The sequence below is a fragment of the Pongo abelii genome, chromosome 2 (assembly GCF_028885655.2).
Source record: "Pongo abelii isolate AG06213 chromosome 2, NHGRI_mPonAbe1-v2.0_pri, whole genome shotgun sequence".
In the NCBI taxonomy this organism is placed as follows: domain Eukaryota; kingdom Metazoa; phylum Chordata; class Mammalia; order Primates; family Hominidae; genus Pongo; species Pongo abelii.
The window spans coordinates 85,560,275-85,576,365 of NC_085928.1; the positions used below are offsets into that span (position 1 = coordinate 85,560,275).

The 16,091-nt window shown below is 40.3% G+C and overlaps 1 long non-coding RNA gene across 1 annotated transcript in view; it reads left to right on the forward strand.

Moving 5' to 3' along the window:
- Positions 1–1,311: 1,311 nt before the first annotated feature.
- The window catches only part of LOC129058555 (uncharacterized), a 35,857-nt gene continuing 21,077 nt past the window's right edge, over positions 1,312–16,091 (forward strand). The window contains exons 1-2 of the long non-coding RNA XR_008523723.2: positions 1,312–1,564; positions 8,100–8,240. This is a non-coding gene — a long non-coding RNA (uncharacterized LOC129058555). The remainder of the gene's footprint in view (positions 1,565–8,099; positions 8,241–16,091) is intronic.

Consider the following 16,091-nt stretch of genomic DNA (forward strand, 5'->3'; position numbering starts at 1 on the left):
AACTTATTGGTATTTGTTGCTATAATTTTTCCCTTTGAGGACTACATTAGTTGTAGCCCATAAGTTTTGGTACGCTGTGCTTTCATTTCTTTCTTCTCAAAGTATTTTATAATTTCCCTTGTGATTTTTTTAACCTCTTGGTTAGTTAGAAGTATAGTGTTTAAGGCCCACATATTTGTGAATTCCCCAAATTTCCTTCTGTTAATTATATATATAGATGAGAGAGAGAGAAAGGATTGCTCTGTCACCAGGCTAATGTTCAATGGCATGATCATGGCTCACCGCAGGCTCAATTTCCCGGGCTCAAGAAATTCTCCTACTTCAGCCTCCCAAGTGCTGAGACCACAGGCACATACCACTATGCCCAACTAATTATTTACTTTTATGTAGAGATGGGCTCTCCCTATATTGCCCAGGCTGGACTGGAGCTCCTGGGCTCATGAGATTCTTTTGCCTTGGCGTCACAAAGTGCTGGGACTACAGGTGTGAGACAATGTGCCTGGCGTTTAGCAATATTCTAAATGTATTTTGTATTTGTCTTTAAAAAGGTAATTTAAAAACTAACGTTCTAGATTAGGGGCCAGGAAAGTTAATTGGCAAAACACCAAATAATATTTTAGGCTTTGTGAGTCATATAGTCTCTATCACAATGGCTCAACTCTCCACTTATAGTGAGAAAACAGCCATGGCTAATGTGTAGACAATTGAGTGTGACAGTGAGCCAGTAAAACTTTATTTACAAAAATAGGCAGTGGCATGGACCATATTTGCCAACCTCTGGTCCACATGAATGTTTTTGGTCAGTGTGATTTATTAGGAGAGTCGTTTTATCAATATTATCCTCTGTGCTCTTTTGGGATATTTCCTTTGCATAATTTCAGCATACATTGCAAATTACATATTTGATTTTATAAACTTTACTCATATTACAGAGATTCTAACCTATCAATCCATGTGTTTATTTTCAAGAAATAATTCTTTCTTTTTTAATGTGTTCAGTTCTGAAACACAGATGTGAAAATACCTTCCCATTTTCTTTACCAGTCATGTCTGTGTTACTGGAAACTTTAATATTGACATTTGACATATAATGAAACAGACAGAGCATAATATTCTCATCCCAAACACAATCTGATACACGGATTCAAATGAGTCACATCTGTGTTCAGAGCAAATCCCTGAAAATCAATTATAAAAGAGCATCCTAAGATATATCATATTTGGCTGAGAATACATGAAACTATGTGTTAGAAAATATTTGGCAAGTACCAAGGCTTCAAGATTCCAAGAATACTCCTGAGATTTCAGAGGTCCAGGGCAGGGAAACTGTGGCCATTCCAACATACAGGTGTGACAATAGAGAAAACTGAGCGTTAATTGATTGGTGGCTGCTCAGTGGTATGAAGCAGTCGGTAGCAGAGTCTAAATTAATAAATAATCAAACCCAGGCTATAAAGTAATGGAATGATAGATTGCTCAGGAAGGTTCTGTTACCAAGGCATCTTAGTAAGAGCTGCAAGAACACCTTTATGACCTGGGAGGAGACAAGAGACATGGATGTAAGGTATTTATCACTATATTATTACCCTATGGCACGTTTCTCCTAAGAGCCTTGAATTGCTGCCACAAACTTCCCCAGTAAGGGAAAGCAGACGGGGAGGTTATCTCAGTTTAACAGACTCAGAAATGATGGCCCAGAGTGGCTTAGTGACACACTGGTGAGCTTGTTTTCTTCAGCTCTGGAGACCTCTTGGGAGAAAATCTGGACAGCTTCCCAAGCTGCCTGCCTTCAGCTGTGTTACAGCAACAAGTATTTATCTAGCTCTGGCTGTGCCTGGTGAGGAGGATAAGAATAATAGCAGCTACTGTTGTGGCAAGCGTATTAGGTACCAAGACTCTGTGTTAATGGTTTGACATATGTTATCTCATTTATTCCTCACAAATAACACTGTGCAGACGATTAAAATGATCTCCAATTTAAAGATGAAGAAACTGAGGCTGTGAATGGTTAAGGGACTCAACCATACTGAACCCTGTCTCTTATTTCAAAACCCTCTATAAATATTTCCTGTAGTTTCCTCAGTCAACACAATGGTTCTGGTCTGTCTGGCAGCAATACTTAGTGCCAAAAAATAGTTATGTCCCTCTGGCTCCCTGACCAGTCTTTTGTGAATCTGGGCAACCTGAATTAGGCTCTCAGAACTGAATATATGCCCAAATTAAATTATCAGAAAATGACAGATTGTGGCTCACACGAATTAACTGGTTCTTAAGGGCAAGAGTTGCCTACTTCTGGTTCATTCTTCCCTCGAGGACAGATAATAACTGATGTGGAAGGTTCTAGGAGGTCAAATGCTATGTGAGCTGGGAAAGCCAAAAAAGCTGTGGCATGAAGAATTCTTTTTTTTTTGAGATGGGGTATTGGTCTGTTGCCCAGGTTGGAGTGCAGTGGAACAATCTCGGCTCGCTGCATCCTCTGCCTCCCAGGTTCAAACAAAGGCAGAATTCTTTTTTTTTTTTCCAGCTTTTAAGTTCAGGGGTATATGTGCAGGATGTGCAGGCAGGTTTGCTACATAGGTAAACACATACCATGGTGATTAGCTGCATAGATCATCCCATCATCTCGGTATTAAGCCCAGCATCCATTAGCCATTCTTCCTGATGCTCTTCCTCCTCCCACCACCTACCCTCTAACAGGCCCCAGTGTGTGTTGTTCCCCTCCCTGTGTCCATATATTCTCACTGTTCAGCTCCCACTTATCAGTGACAACATACTGGGTTTGATTTTCTGTTGCTCTGTTAGTTTGCTGAGGATAATGGCTTCCATCTCCATCTATGCCCCTGCGAAGGACATGATCTCATCCCTTTTTATGGCTGCATAGTATTCCATGGTGTATATGTACTACATTTCTTTATTTAATCTATCACTGATGGACTTTTAGGTTGATTCCATGTCTTTACTATTGTGAATAGTGCTGCAATGAACATATGTGTGCATGGATCTTTACCATAGAATGATTTATGTTCCTTTGGGTATATACCCAATAATAGGATTCCTAGGTCAAATGATATTTCTGCCTCTAGGCCTTGGATGCACACTGTCTTTCACAATGGTTGAACTAATTTATACTCCCAGAAACAGCATAAAAGTGTGTCTTTCTCCATAACCTCGCCAGCATCTGTTGCTTTTTTGATTTTTTGAAAATGGCCATTCTGACTAGTGTGAGATGGTATCTCATTGTGGTTTTGACTTGCATTTCTCTAATGATCAGTGATGTTGAGCTTTTTTTCATATGTTTGTTGGCTGCATGATCTGTCACTCAGGCTGGAATGCAGTGGCGTCATTTTGCCTCACTGCAACCTCCACCTCCCGGGTTCAGGTGATTCTCCTGCCTCAGCCTCCCAAGTAACTGGGACTACAGGTACGCGCCACCACGCCTGGTTAATTTTTTTTTTGTTTTTGTATTTTTAGTAGAGACAGGGTTTCACTATGTTGGCCAGGCTGGTCTCAAACTCCTGACCTCATGATCCGCCCACCTTTGTCTCCCAAAGTGCTGGGATTATAGGCATGAGCCACCATGCCCAGCCAAATGTCTTCTTTTGAGAAGTGTCTGTTCATGTCTTTTGCCTACTTTTTAATGGGGTTTTTTTTTCTTGTAAATTTAAGTTCTTTATAGATGCTGAATATTAGACCTTTGTCAGATGGACAGATTGCAAAAGTGGTTTCCCATTCTGTAGGTTGTCTATTCACTCTGTTGATAGTTTATTTTGCTCTGCAGAAGCTCTTTAATAAGATCCCATTTGTCAATTTTTGCTTTTGTTGCAAGTGCTTTTGATGTCTTCATGAAATCCTTGCCTGTGCCTGTGTCTTGAATGACATTGGGTAGGCAGAATTCTAAGGTGGTCCCTGAATTTCCTGCCGCTTGGTGCTCAGGCTTTGTAATCCCCTCCCCTTGGGCAGGAGCAGGACCTGTAAATACAACATCACTCCCATGATCAGGTTATATGGCAAAGGTGAGGAGATTTTGCAAATGTGATTAATGTCTCCATTCAGTTTTTTGTTTTTTTGAGAAAGGGTCTTGCTCTGTCACCCAGGCGAGAGTGCAGTGGCATGATCTTGGCTGTGAGCTGAAGCAATCCTTCTGCCTCAGCATCCCGAGTAGCAGGGACTACAAGCACATACCACCATGCCTTGCTAATTTTTGTATTTTTTGTAGAGACAGGGTTTTACTGTTTTGCCCAGGCTGGTATTGAATTCCTGGGCTCAGGCAATCTGTCCAGCTTGACCTCCAAAGTGCTGGGATTATAGGCACGAGCCACCGTGGCTGCCCTCAATTCTGTTTGTCTTGAGTTAGTCCAAAGGGAGATCATCCTAGATGGGTCTGAATAATCAGATGAAAACCCTTAAAAGCAGAGCAACTTGTTCAGAAGAGACCGATTTTCTTGCTGATCTCAAAGAACTGCCATGCTGCAAGAGGGCCACACAGCAAGAAACTGTGGGCACTGAGAATGACCCCCAGCTGACACCTATTAAGAAAACCAGGACCTCAATCCCACAACCAGAAAGAACTGAATTCTGCCAACAACCACATGTGCTTGGAAGAAAACCCTGAGCTCCAGGAAAGTGTGCAGCTTGGCCAACACCTGAATTACAGCCTAGTGAGACCCTGAGCAGAGGACTTAGTGACACTGTACTGGGACTCCCCACCCATGGAAACTGTGAGGTCATAAATGGGTGTTTTTTTTAACCCACGAAGATTGTAGTAGTAGCAGCAATAGAATATAGGAGACTTCCCAGAGGAAAGGCTTTCCCACTTCTCTCTGATCCTCTCCAAACCCTTGTCCAGGCAGCAGCTGAGGATTTTTCAACACTGTGCATGAAATCATGTCTCTCCTTGCATCAAACTTTCTAATGGCTTCCCTTTGATGAGAGCCATCTCTACACTCCCACCAGAGCTCAAAGGGTTGCATGTGACTTGGCCCTTGCTCTGCCTGCATTCACTGTGCCATTCTTCTCCCTAGGTCTACACTCCATCCAGCAGGGCCTTCCTTTACTACCCAGAAGATACCACCAGGTGCTTCCCAAATCTGGAGCCTTCACACATGCTTTTGTCTGGAATATCCTTTACCTCACTCTGTACCACTTCATTCTCATTATTTAGATCACATTTTCACAGAAGTCTTTCCTAATTCCCTATTTAAACTACAAGCCTTGATTTCCAAAAGAGTTATTCTGCCTTAAAAGTTTGCAGTCATGTATTTGTATATTTTTAATGATCGTCTCCATCCTTCCTTCCCTATTAGACTCTAAGCTCCTTGAGGGCAGGATGCAGGTCTATTTTATTTCACCCTTAATATGTAGAACCCTGAACACTGGGTAGTGTGTAATTCATTAAAGCTACTTACTGAGACTTTTTATTCTCCTTCTATGAGATCAAGGTAGGACTGCTCTACTTGACCCGTGGAAGCTCGATGTGGACACGATTTACTTTCACCCATTGAATGTCAAAGGGCATGATGATTATTACTTCTGGGTAGAAGATTTTTAGCATCAGTATATAAATGTCCATGCTTCTCTCTCCCTGGCCTAGCAACACATGATGTTCTGAATCTGCCTTGTTCAGTATAGTAGCCAGTGGCCAAATTTTGATTATTGATATTTATACTAATTAAAATTAAATAAAGTAAAAATTCAGTTCCTTAGTCACCTTAGCTACATTCGAAATACTCAATTGCCACCTGTGACTAGTGGGTACCATTTCGGGCAGTGCAGATATAGGCCATTTCCATCATTACAGAAAGACCTATTGGCCAGAACTGCTGTGGATGCTGGACGCTTGTGTTTCTGAGTAAGGAAGACATAGAATAGAGCCACCAGTTGCTTTAATAGGCATATTATTTGAGTGTGAAATAACCTGTGTGTCAGTAACTTACATTTCAGGTTTGTTTGCTACTGCAGCAAAATCCAGGATATCCTCACTGTTGAATGTAGTCACTAAATAATTACTTGCTAAATACCTTAAGGATTAAATTTCATAAGGGAGATTTGCATGAAGGATGAGGAATGAAGAGCTTTTAAGGGGGCTGAGCAACCTCAGCAAAGGCTTGGATCTGGGAAATTAACAGGACCTCTGGGAGTCCTATGGTTTACGTGAGGAAGCTTTAGACCTGAGAGGGGCCTGGAAGGAAGCAGAGAAGCCAGAGTTAAGAATCAGTGCACAGAGCACGAGGGGAAGGTCAGTGGTGGACCAAACCCACATCTGACTCCTGAATCTCTTAAGCAGTTGAGATTTTCAGAGCCTACAACCTGAACTCATGTCTGATGCTTCTTTGCCCATTTAACTGCTATGATATGCTACCTCCCCAAATGGCACATCTGTCAAATGGGGTATATTAGTCTATTCTCACACTGCTGTAAAGAAACACTGAGACTGGGTAATTGAGAAAAGAGGTTTAATTGGCTCATGGTTCTGCAGGCTGTACAGGTAGCATGGCTGGGGAGGCCTCAGGAAACTTTCAATCATGGCAGAAGACAAAGGGGAAGCAGGCATGTCTTCACATGGTCAAAGCAGGAGGAAGAGAGACAAGGGGGAAGTGTTACACACTTTTAAACAACCAGATCTCGTGAGAACTCACTCACTGTTACTAGAACAGCAAGGGGGAAATCCACTTCCATGATCCAATCACCTCCCACCAGGCCATGCTTCCAATGCTGGGGATTACAATTCAACATGAGGTTTGGGTGGGGACAAAAATTCAAACCATATCATTGAGATGACAAGCTTAGTTCCGAGCATTACTAATTTGCTAAGCAGAGCATACATGAAGAACCTGGAGGATGGTCAGTAGCCAGGAGGCTGTCCTTGTTGTCCCAGAATTGTGGTTAAGACCCACAGCCAAGCAAGAAACTGGAAATACACTATGTGCTAGTCAGAGTGAAAATGGCAGCTATTTCTGGCAATGCTTGCTTAAAGGTACCACTGAAGAAGGACTAGTCCCTTCTCTCCAACTTGACCTTGCCACCCTATTAATAAGAGAAATGTGCAAGAAGAGCTATTACCTCCACTTCCCCCAGGGGCATGAGGTGAGAGGTACTCCCTCTCCCTGGAGTCTAGAGACAGTCCTCCAGGAAACTCACTCCTAAAACTGGTGAGTGGCGCTGCTACTCCCCTCATGCACCCCAGGTAGGGGACAGGAGATTGATTCCCTCTTAATGGTGGTCAGATTTAGGACTGGGCATTAACATGGTAGAGAGGGAAAAACAATGACATTTAAAAGCAAACAGGATTGAATCTCAAAATCTAAAAGAAACAATTGGAATAAGTAGAAAGCACCTAAACCTCATGGAATTGGGCTAAAATACAAAGGGGGCTGTTCCTTGGCTGGGAAAGAGTGGCGGAGGCTTGACATGTGCTCCCTGAATTATATTATCAGGAAAATGTTTTTCTTGTTTCTATTCCAATAGCTTAGAGCTTCTCCATGAGCCAGTTATCCTAAGGTGATGGCTGGGACATAACAAGCCCCTGATGACCTTCCCAGGTGCCACAGCTTATGAGATGTTTTAAGAATTGGCTCTTGAGTGCCTTTCAATTCCCTCTTTTGAGCTCCAAGTTGATGAAACATAAAGTAATCTTTAAAAGAAAGTATGGGGGATACAACTTGATATTCTTAGAGTATTTCTAGTTTTATAATTAATTCACGGATGAGAGAGCCATTATCTGATAGCATCCAGAAATGTGGAAATTATTCATTTCAGACAAGCAACCCTGGTCCTCTTATAGTTTTTGATTAAAATGAAAACTTATCAAGTTTTATTTCTCAAAATATGACAGCTTCATGGGCAATTGAAATCAGCTAGTTCCATTGTTGGGTTTCTAATTCCAGGGCTTATAATAATATTTTTTGGAGTCAAACATGACATAATGCTAGGACTCCTGGAGCTAGCAAAGATGATAAAGTATTTTTGCCACAGCAGGTACTCTGCAAAATCCTTTATTAAAAAGAGCTGCCATATACACGCTCAGAGTGTGATGGATTGTACAGAAATGAAGAGTGACATGCTATGAATTTACAACATTAATTTTTTTCCCCTAATTAAAGCAATGGGAATGGCCTCCAAACAGAATCTGGCTGGAGGTGGACAGGAATGATTGTATTCCCCAGCACTCCAGAGGATGGATTCTTGACCCAGTGTTCTTACAACAAGAGTGCTTGAATTAAACTATGAGCTTATGGCAAAAGGTAACTGACATTATTTAATTAAAAAGCCTGTCTACCCTGTTATACCTGACTTCTACTTCCACTTGATATGCGGACATTTTTCCTTTTTAAAAAAATGTGTAATTAGACTTGGTAATGTAGCTGTCCTGTTGACAGAGTAAACTCTCCTAACAGTAAGAGTGGCTGACTTCTAGACATCAGAAAGGTTCACGGAGTAATTCAAACTGTGATGATGTGTGCATTAGCAGCAATGAAGAAAATCTTGACAAACAACATCTACTAACAACTCTGACTGCCAGGGAAGATGTGAATGACTTTGCTTTTTCTGCATGTTTCTTGCACCGAGGGAAATGAAGGCATACATATGTCTCCAGTAAGAGGTATTTAATGAGTCACAACGATGGTGCAGGAACAGACTAATATATTTTTCAAGGCTTTTGTAAGAGAAAGGGTGAGTGGCCATGTATTCGTGACAAGTGGATCACATCTGGAACAAAGAGGTATTCAGAAGCAATAATGTGCCCCAAACAAACAGTAGACTCTGTGGCTGCACCAGCCCATTTGTCCCCAGCTGTTTACTCATCTAACTGTCAGTCAAGTCTTTCCCACACTGATCCATACAGGACAATGGGAGTGTTTCTTTCATCCAGCAAATTTATAGCTTCCCTCCTTCTCCCAGAACTGAGGACATGACTAGGAAAACACACAAATTCCTCCACCTATTTCCATGGCCTCCTCCCACATTAGACTTTAATTTCTCAGTGTTCTTTAAATACCTCAGTATTTCTCATCCCAATAAATTGGTTTTATTCTAATATTTTTCTCTATAGGGTGAGTAGCATTATTATTAACAACACGAACTTCAGAGCCTAGCAGCTCCATGACTTCCTAACTGAACGATCTTGGGCAAGTTCCATAATTCTCTTCTGCAAAAGGGGACATTAATGGTATCTATCATCAAAGAGTTGTTCTGAAGATGAATTGAAGTTATGTATATATGCCTAGCATACGGGGTGCACCCACTAAATGTTAGCTATGAATATTTACCATCATTATAATTATTATCAATGCACTAAGACCTGATATCACTCAAGCCCATTAAAAATTGCATTTGCAGAATGCTGGAATTGGTAATAAATTATAGAAACATAAGTGGGGTCAAATTGTTTTAGCAAGAAGAGGAGAGGCCTCTTTATTATTAAATTCCTCTTGTCAACAGTCTTAGTGATGAATGATTTCAGAAAGGCAGAGTTAAAAAGTGAGAGGAAAGAAAAGTGGAAAAAGAAGATGAAGAGGAGGAGAATTTCAGAATGCTGAGAATAAGAAAAAGGGGTGAAGGTACATAATTCTAAAACTACATTCTTACCTTTTCCCCCCCCGAAACCAGTGGTCTGACAGTTTTACTTCATGAGACCTCAGATCCCTGCTCACGTGCCTTTGTAATCTTCTCCAAATACTTTCCTATCACTATGATTTAATTGTGTCCCTGCTATACTAGAAATATCCTTCTTGCTATGAAAATCCCATCTACTTATTTGTATGTTCTCTTCAAACCACTGTGACTTCTTAGAGTCCACACCAAACAGAGTTCACCTCAGGTACCATCTTCCATGGACTGGTTATGATCACTTGCTAAGCTATGTTAAAAAGATTATAAGTCCATGTCTGAGTTCAGTTACTTATGACTTTCCTCCTGCCTTGAGTTCACTCTTGTGCAAGATCATTTCACCTATTTCCCAAACTTTCTGAGGAATTCAATCACAGGAAGTTATTTTGTGTTCTTCCTTCTATTAACAGTTCCACATGAATGCTTTGCATGCTGTAAATACTTGGTAATTATATATCGAATGACTGCCATCCAGGAGTAGAAATTAAGGTATCTGAGTGAATAGAGACAGACCCCAGGACATCTCTTTCTTTCCTCTTGAAATTTGGCTCTCTGAGCACCTACAATGTAAAACCTCATCAGCTCCTTTGAGCTTTTCAAAGGAAAATACTCATACATTTCCCATACCTGTAAAGGAAGATGTGTCTGGCACAGTCTGCAGAATTAGTCTCTGGAACACAGAATTACTCAATTTGTATTATTCAGTATCATTTTCTCTGTCCTGCAAACCACTGGGAATGGCAGGCCAAAACAGCAGGTCTATTGAAAGTAAACACATATCCACTCATCTCCACAGGAACTACATTGAAAAGGGTGTTCAAAGCCAGGGCACACAAGAGCTTAGACTTGGCAAAAATCACAGCTAGCTTGGAAAGAAAGTGACTACTCACAGTGATGCCACTGAACTGTCCCTGTTCACCACTGCTTCTCTCATTGGGTTCATGAAAAAGCCACAAAGAACCAACATGGCAGGGCATGCTGTCTGCAAGTCAGAATAACCATTGCAATTTTTGGGCTGCCTAGATATATGCGAGAGAGACAGGTTCTATGCTGGGGTACACGGAGTGAGGGGATGTATGTGTGTGTGCATGTGTGCCTGTGATGGTGCAGATGGGATTAGCTCAGTCAACTCAATTTTTCAGGACCATTGCTAATTTATTTAGTTAAAGCTAGAGAAGTATTGAGGTATTCACTCATCAATTAAGCAGGAGAGATGTTGCTTGGGTAGCTGTGAGAAGGGCTAATATAGCTAGAGAAACATAGACGTCCACACCAAAGGATATGAAAGGGCTTTACATTCACCAGATTAGACCAAGGTTTCCCAATCTTGGCAATACTGACATTTTGGGCCAGATAATTCTCTGTTAGAGAAGGGGGCTGCCCTGTGTACTGTAGAATGTTTAGCAGCATCCCTGGCCTCTACCCACTAGTGGCACCCACTCCTAGTTGTAACTACCAAATTGTCTCCATATATTGCCAAATGTTCCCTGGAGGAAAATTCACCCTTTATTGAAAAGTATTGGACCAGACCTTGCTTTTAGTTTCACGAAGTTGAGAGAGACATCAAACCAACACAGAATCCCTTGGTGATATAGTTTCACAAATTATACACATGTACCTTATGTTTTATCATTCAGCACTGCCTTAAGAGAAATTTGTGTGTCCCAATCAGCAATTGTGTTAAAAGTTTCTTCAACAAATTAAATAATTTTAAAGAACACAGATTTTTAATTTGAAACATATTAGCCTACATTAATCAGCATATTTTATGCAGATAGAATTATATATCCAAAGACAAACTAGCTACAATCATACATAAATCATGGCAAAGCAGGGAGTATAATTAAATTGGAAATGAATTTACAAAGAAAATACCAGCACAAAAACATACAGAATAAGTATGTCTCTTGCTGCATCCTTTTTGGTATTGCTATAAATTTGGGGAAAAAAGAAATATGTAGAGTGGGAGTTGGATATACATTTTGCTTGTCAAAATACACTAGCACAAATAGATTTATGAGCAGGTATAGTTCACTGCTATCATCACTAATCTGGATTTACAAACATCTTGGCTTCCCAATGAGAAGGTGAAGGAAAACAAATAAAACCTCATTGGCATTAATTGAATGACAAAACAATGGGAAAGATACACTGTATTACAAGTGTTGACTAAAAAATCTTCATGCCATTCATTCATAGGCATTCCTTCTATTTAACATTGGCTACTACTCCTTAACTTATTAGATAGCCATGGTGTGAAGAAAGGAAAACCATGGACAAGTGACTTTTTTTTTTTTTTTTTTTTTTTGAAATGGAGTCTCACTCTGTCACCCAGGCTGGGGTGCAGTGCCATGATCTCAGCTCATGGCAACCTCTGCCTCCCGGGTTCAAGTGATTCTTCTACCTCAGCCTCTCGAGTAGCTGGGACTACAGGTGCCCACCACCAGGCCTGGCTAATTTTTGTATTTTTAGTAGAGATAGGGTTTAACCAAATTGGCCAGACTGTTCTTGAACTCCTGACCTCAGGTGATCAGCCGGCCTCTGCCTCCCAAAGTGCTAGGATTACAGGCATGAGCCATCATGCCCAGCCAACAAATGACTTTAAGCAAACTTTCCAATTCAATATTTTTTTCCAGCACAAAGAGAAGCATTTAATCAAATTGTTTTTGCCAAGCAAACTGACTATTAACTTATCAGATCCAAGGCTTGATTGAATAAAGGCAGTTTTAAGTGTAATTCTTATCACTAGGAAAAAGAGTTAGAAACACATAAAGTCACCTCAGCATTATACTTAGATTGGATAATTTAACTTAGTATTTTCATGAAGTTCAGTCATTATCATTTCCCATTTTAAAAGCAAAAAAATTTTAAAATCAAACTTATTTTTAAACTCCTGACAGCTCTCTTTTGCTCACTGTTTACGTCTTTTAGTTTAAGGGAAAGGCTTCCTACTTCATTTGATAAAATTTGGCATCTTTTATTCTTAGTGTATTTTGTATTTTGCTTGATAACCAGGCATCTTCAAAAGAAGAAAGTCATCTCTGAACTGAATTGGCATTCTGTTTACACTTCTATTGTGAAAGACATTCTTTTGTTTGCTGAAATAGCTTCTGTGTCTCCATTCTAAGAAACACCACATGAAAATACTGATGGAATCTGCTCTCCGTATAAAATGTAGCCAGCTGGTGCAAATCAACTCCTAATATACTTATGAAGACATGAAGCGTTTTATTTTGCAGACTGATATTAACGTCTTCTATGAATCTACACATGTAATCAAATGACTGGAGTTAAAAGCAAAAGCCAATCCTCCAGACTCAGCCCAGAGAATACTGCCTCTAGAAGCCACCAGGAGCAGCCAGCCCCTCTTTCCTATTTGCTACAGTATTTTGAACATAGTCCCTGTTAGCATTCAGCCTGCTGTATTAGGATGATTTATTTTCATGTCTTTCTCCCCTAGCAGACTGAACTACCTGAGAGCAATGAACACTTCTTATTCATTGGTCTAACTTTCAGAGATTGTCCTTTCATGATACTGAGCATATTTACAGTAACTTATCTAGTGCCTGCCTTCCCTGCTCGACTGTTAGTAGGTGGCAAACACTGATAATAATGTACATGGAACTGAAGATGTGCTAGGCCTTGTTCAAAATGTGTTTATAAAATCCTTTTTATTACTTACAACTTCATGTGAAGTAATTACGACTATTTTTGGTGCAAATGTAATTGCAGCTTCTTTCATTACTTTCAATGGCAAAAACTGCAATTATTTTTGCACCAACCTAATATAATCTTTATATTGTCACTGAGAAACTCAGTAACTGAGAGGTTAAGTAACCTGCCTGAAGTAATAGAGCTGCTAAGTCAAGAGCAGGGATTTGAACCCAGACAGTCTGGTCAGAGGCAATTACACTAAATCATTATGTTACACTACCTATACACTATCAGGGCCCTCAACAATATTTGGTAAATGGATAAAAGGAGGAGGAGAAAAAAACGAAGAAATGAGGAAAGAAACAAATCAACAAGGAACATATAGTCATCAAATTTTTGCTGAATAACTGAGGAGTAGAATCTAATTTTTACAGCAAGAAAAACTAAGTATTGGCCGGCACGGTAGCTCACGCCTGTAATCCCAGAACTTTGGGAAGCTGAGGTGGGCATATCATTTGAGGCCAGGAATTTGAGGACCAGCCTGGTCAACATGGTGAAACCTCATCTCTGCTTTTTTTTTTTTTTTTTTTTCTGCACAGCAAAAGAAACTACCATCAGAGTGAACAGGCAACCTACAAAATGGGAGAAAATTTTCGCAACCTACTCATCTGACAAATGGCTAATATCCAGAATCATCAATGAACTCCAACAAATTTACAAGAAAAAAACAAACAACCCCATCAAAAAGTGGGTGAAGGACCTGAACAGACACTTCTCAAAAGAAGACATTTATGCAGCCAAAAAACACATGAAAAAATGCTCACCATCACTGGCCATCAGAGAAATGCAAATCAAAACCACAATGAGATACCATCTCACACCAGTTAGAATGGCAATCATTAAAAAGTCAGGGAACAACAGGTGCTGGAGAGGATGTGGAGAAATAGGAACACTTTTACACTGCTGGTGGGACTGTAAACTAGTTCAACCATTGTGGAAGTCAGTGTGGCGATTCCTCAGGGATCTAGAACTAGAAATACCATTTGACCCAGCCATCCCATTACTGGGTATATACCCAAAGGACTGTAAATCATGCTACTATAAAGACACATGCACGTGTATGTTTATTGCGGCACTATTCACAATAGCAAAGACTTGGAACCAACCCAAATGTCCAACAATGATAGACTGGATTAAGAAAATGGGGCACATATACACCATGGGATACTATGCAGCCATAAAAAATGATGAGTTCATATCCTTTGTAGGGACATGGATGAAGCTGGAAATCATCATTCTCAGTAAACTATCGCAAGGACAAAAAACCAAACACCGCATGTTCTCACTCATAGGTGGGAATTGAACAATGAGAACACATGGACACAGGAAGGGGAATATCACACTCTGGGGACTGTTGTGGGGTCGGGGGAGGGGGGAGGGATAGCATTAGGAGATATACCTAATGCTAAATGACGAGTTAATGGGTGCAGCACACCAGCATGGCACATGTATACATATGTAACTAACCTGCACATTGTGCACATGTACCCTAAAACTTAAAGTATAATAATAATAAAATTAAATTAAATTTAAAAAAAAAGCAAAACAAAAATTATCTGGGGGTGGAGGTGCATACCTCCTATCCCAGCTACTAGGGAGGCTGAAGCATGAGAATCAACTTTTTGTCTCAACAACAACAACAACAACAACAACAACAAAGAAAAACGAAGTGTCTCATACACACACACACGCGTACACACATACATACACACACACAAAGTTTCTAGATGCTACAATGTATAGTATCCCTAAATGATTTAAGTTGAACAGCTATTAAAATAGTAATCTTGAAGAATTATTTGTGGTATGCACAAAGTGCCTGTGCTAATGTTGACTGAAAAAAGAATATAAAATAGCATATATCAGCACTATCTAATAGAAATATTATGAGAGACACAGACATGAGTCACATATGTAATTTTTTTTTTTTTTTTTTTTTTGAGACGTAGTCTCGCTGTTGCCCAGGCTGTAACACAGTGGCGTGATCTCCGCTCACTGCAAGCTCTGCTTCCCGGGTTCACGCCATTCTCCTGTCTCAGCCTCCCGAGTAGCTGGGATTACAGGCGCCCACCACCATGCCTGGCTAATTCTTCGTATTTTTAATAGAGATGGGGTTACCCTGTGTTAGCCAGGATGGTCTCGATCTCCTGACCTCGTGATCTGCCCGCCTTGGCCTGCCAAAGTGCTGGGATTACAGGAGTGAGCCACTGTGCCTGGCCCACACATGTAATTTTAAATGTGCTAGAAGCCACATTTAGAGTTAATAGGTGATGTTAATTTTAATAATTTATTTTGTTTAACCCAATAGAGCCAAAATTTTATTTCAGTAATCAACATAAAAATTATGAGGTATTTTACAGTTTTTAATAATAAATCTTATAAATCTAGAGTATATCTCCCTCTCATAGCACATCTCAAAAAAGACCATATTTTAAAGGCTCAATAGCTATATGTGGCTAGTAGCCACCATCTTGGACAGTGCAGCTACATGATATTATTTCTTTTAAACAAAGTCACTTGGTTAGCCCTTCTGTCTATACCTATTTACATGGAAAACTGTTGGCAGAGAATACGGCAACTTATTCATTGCAGTTATCTTTAGGTTGAAGAGATACAGGTACCACTTTTTTTTTTAAAGACAGAGTCTCACTCTGTTACCCAGGCTGGAGTGCAGTGGCGCAATCTCAGCTCATTGCAACATCCGCCTCCTGGGTTCAAGTGATTCTCCTGCCTCAGCCTTGTGAGTAGCTGGGATTACAGGCATCTGCCAC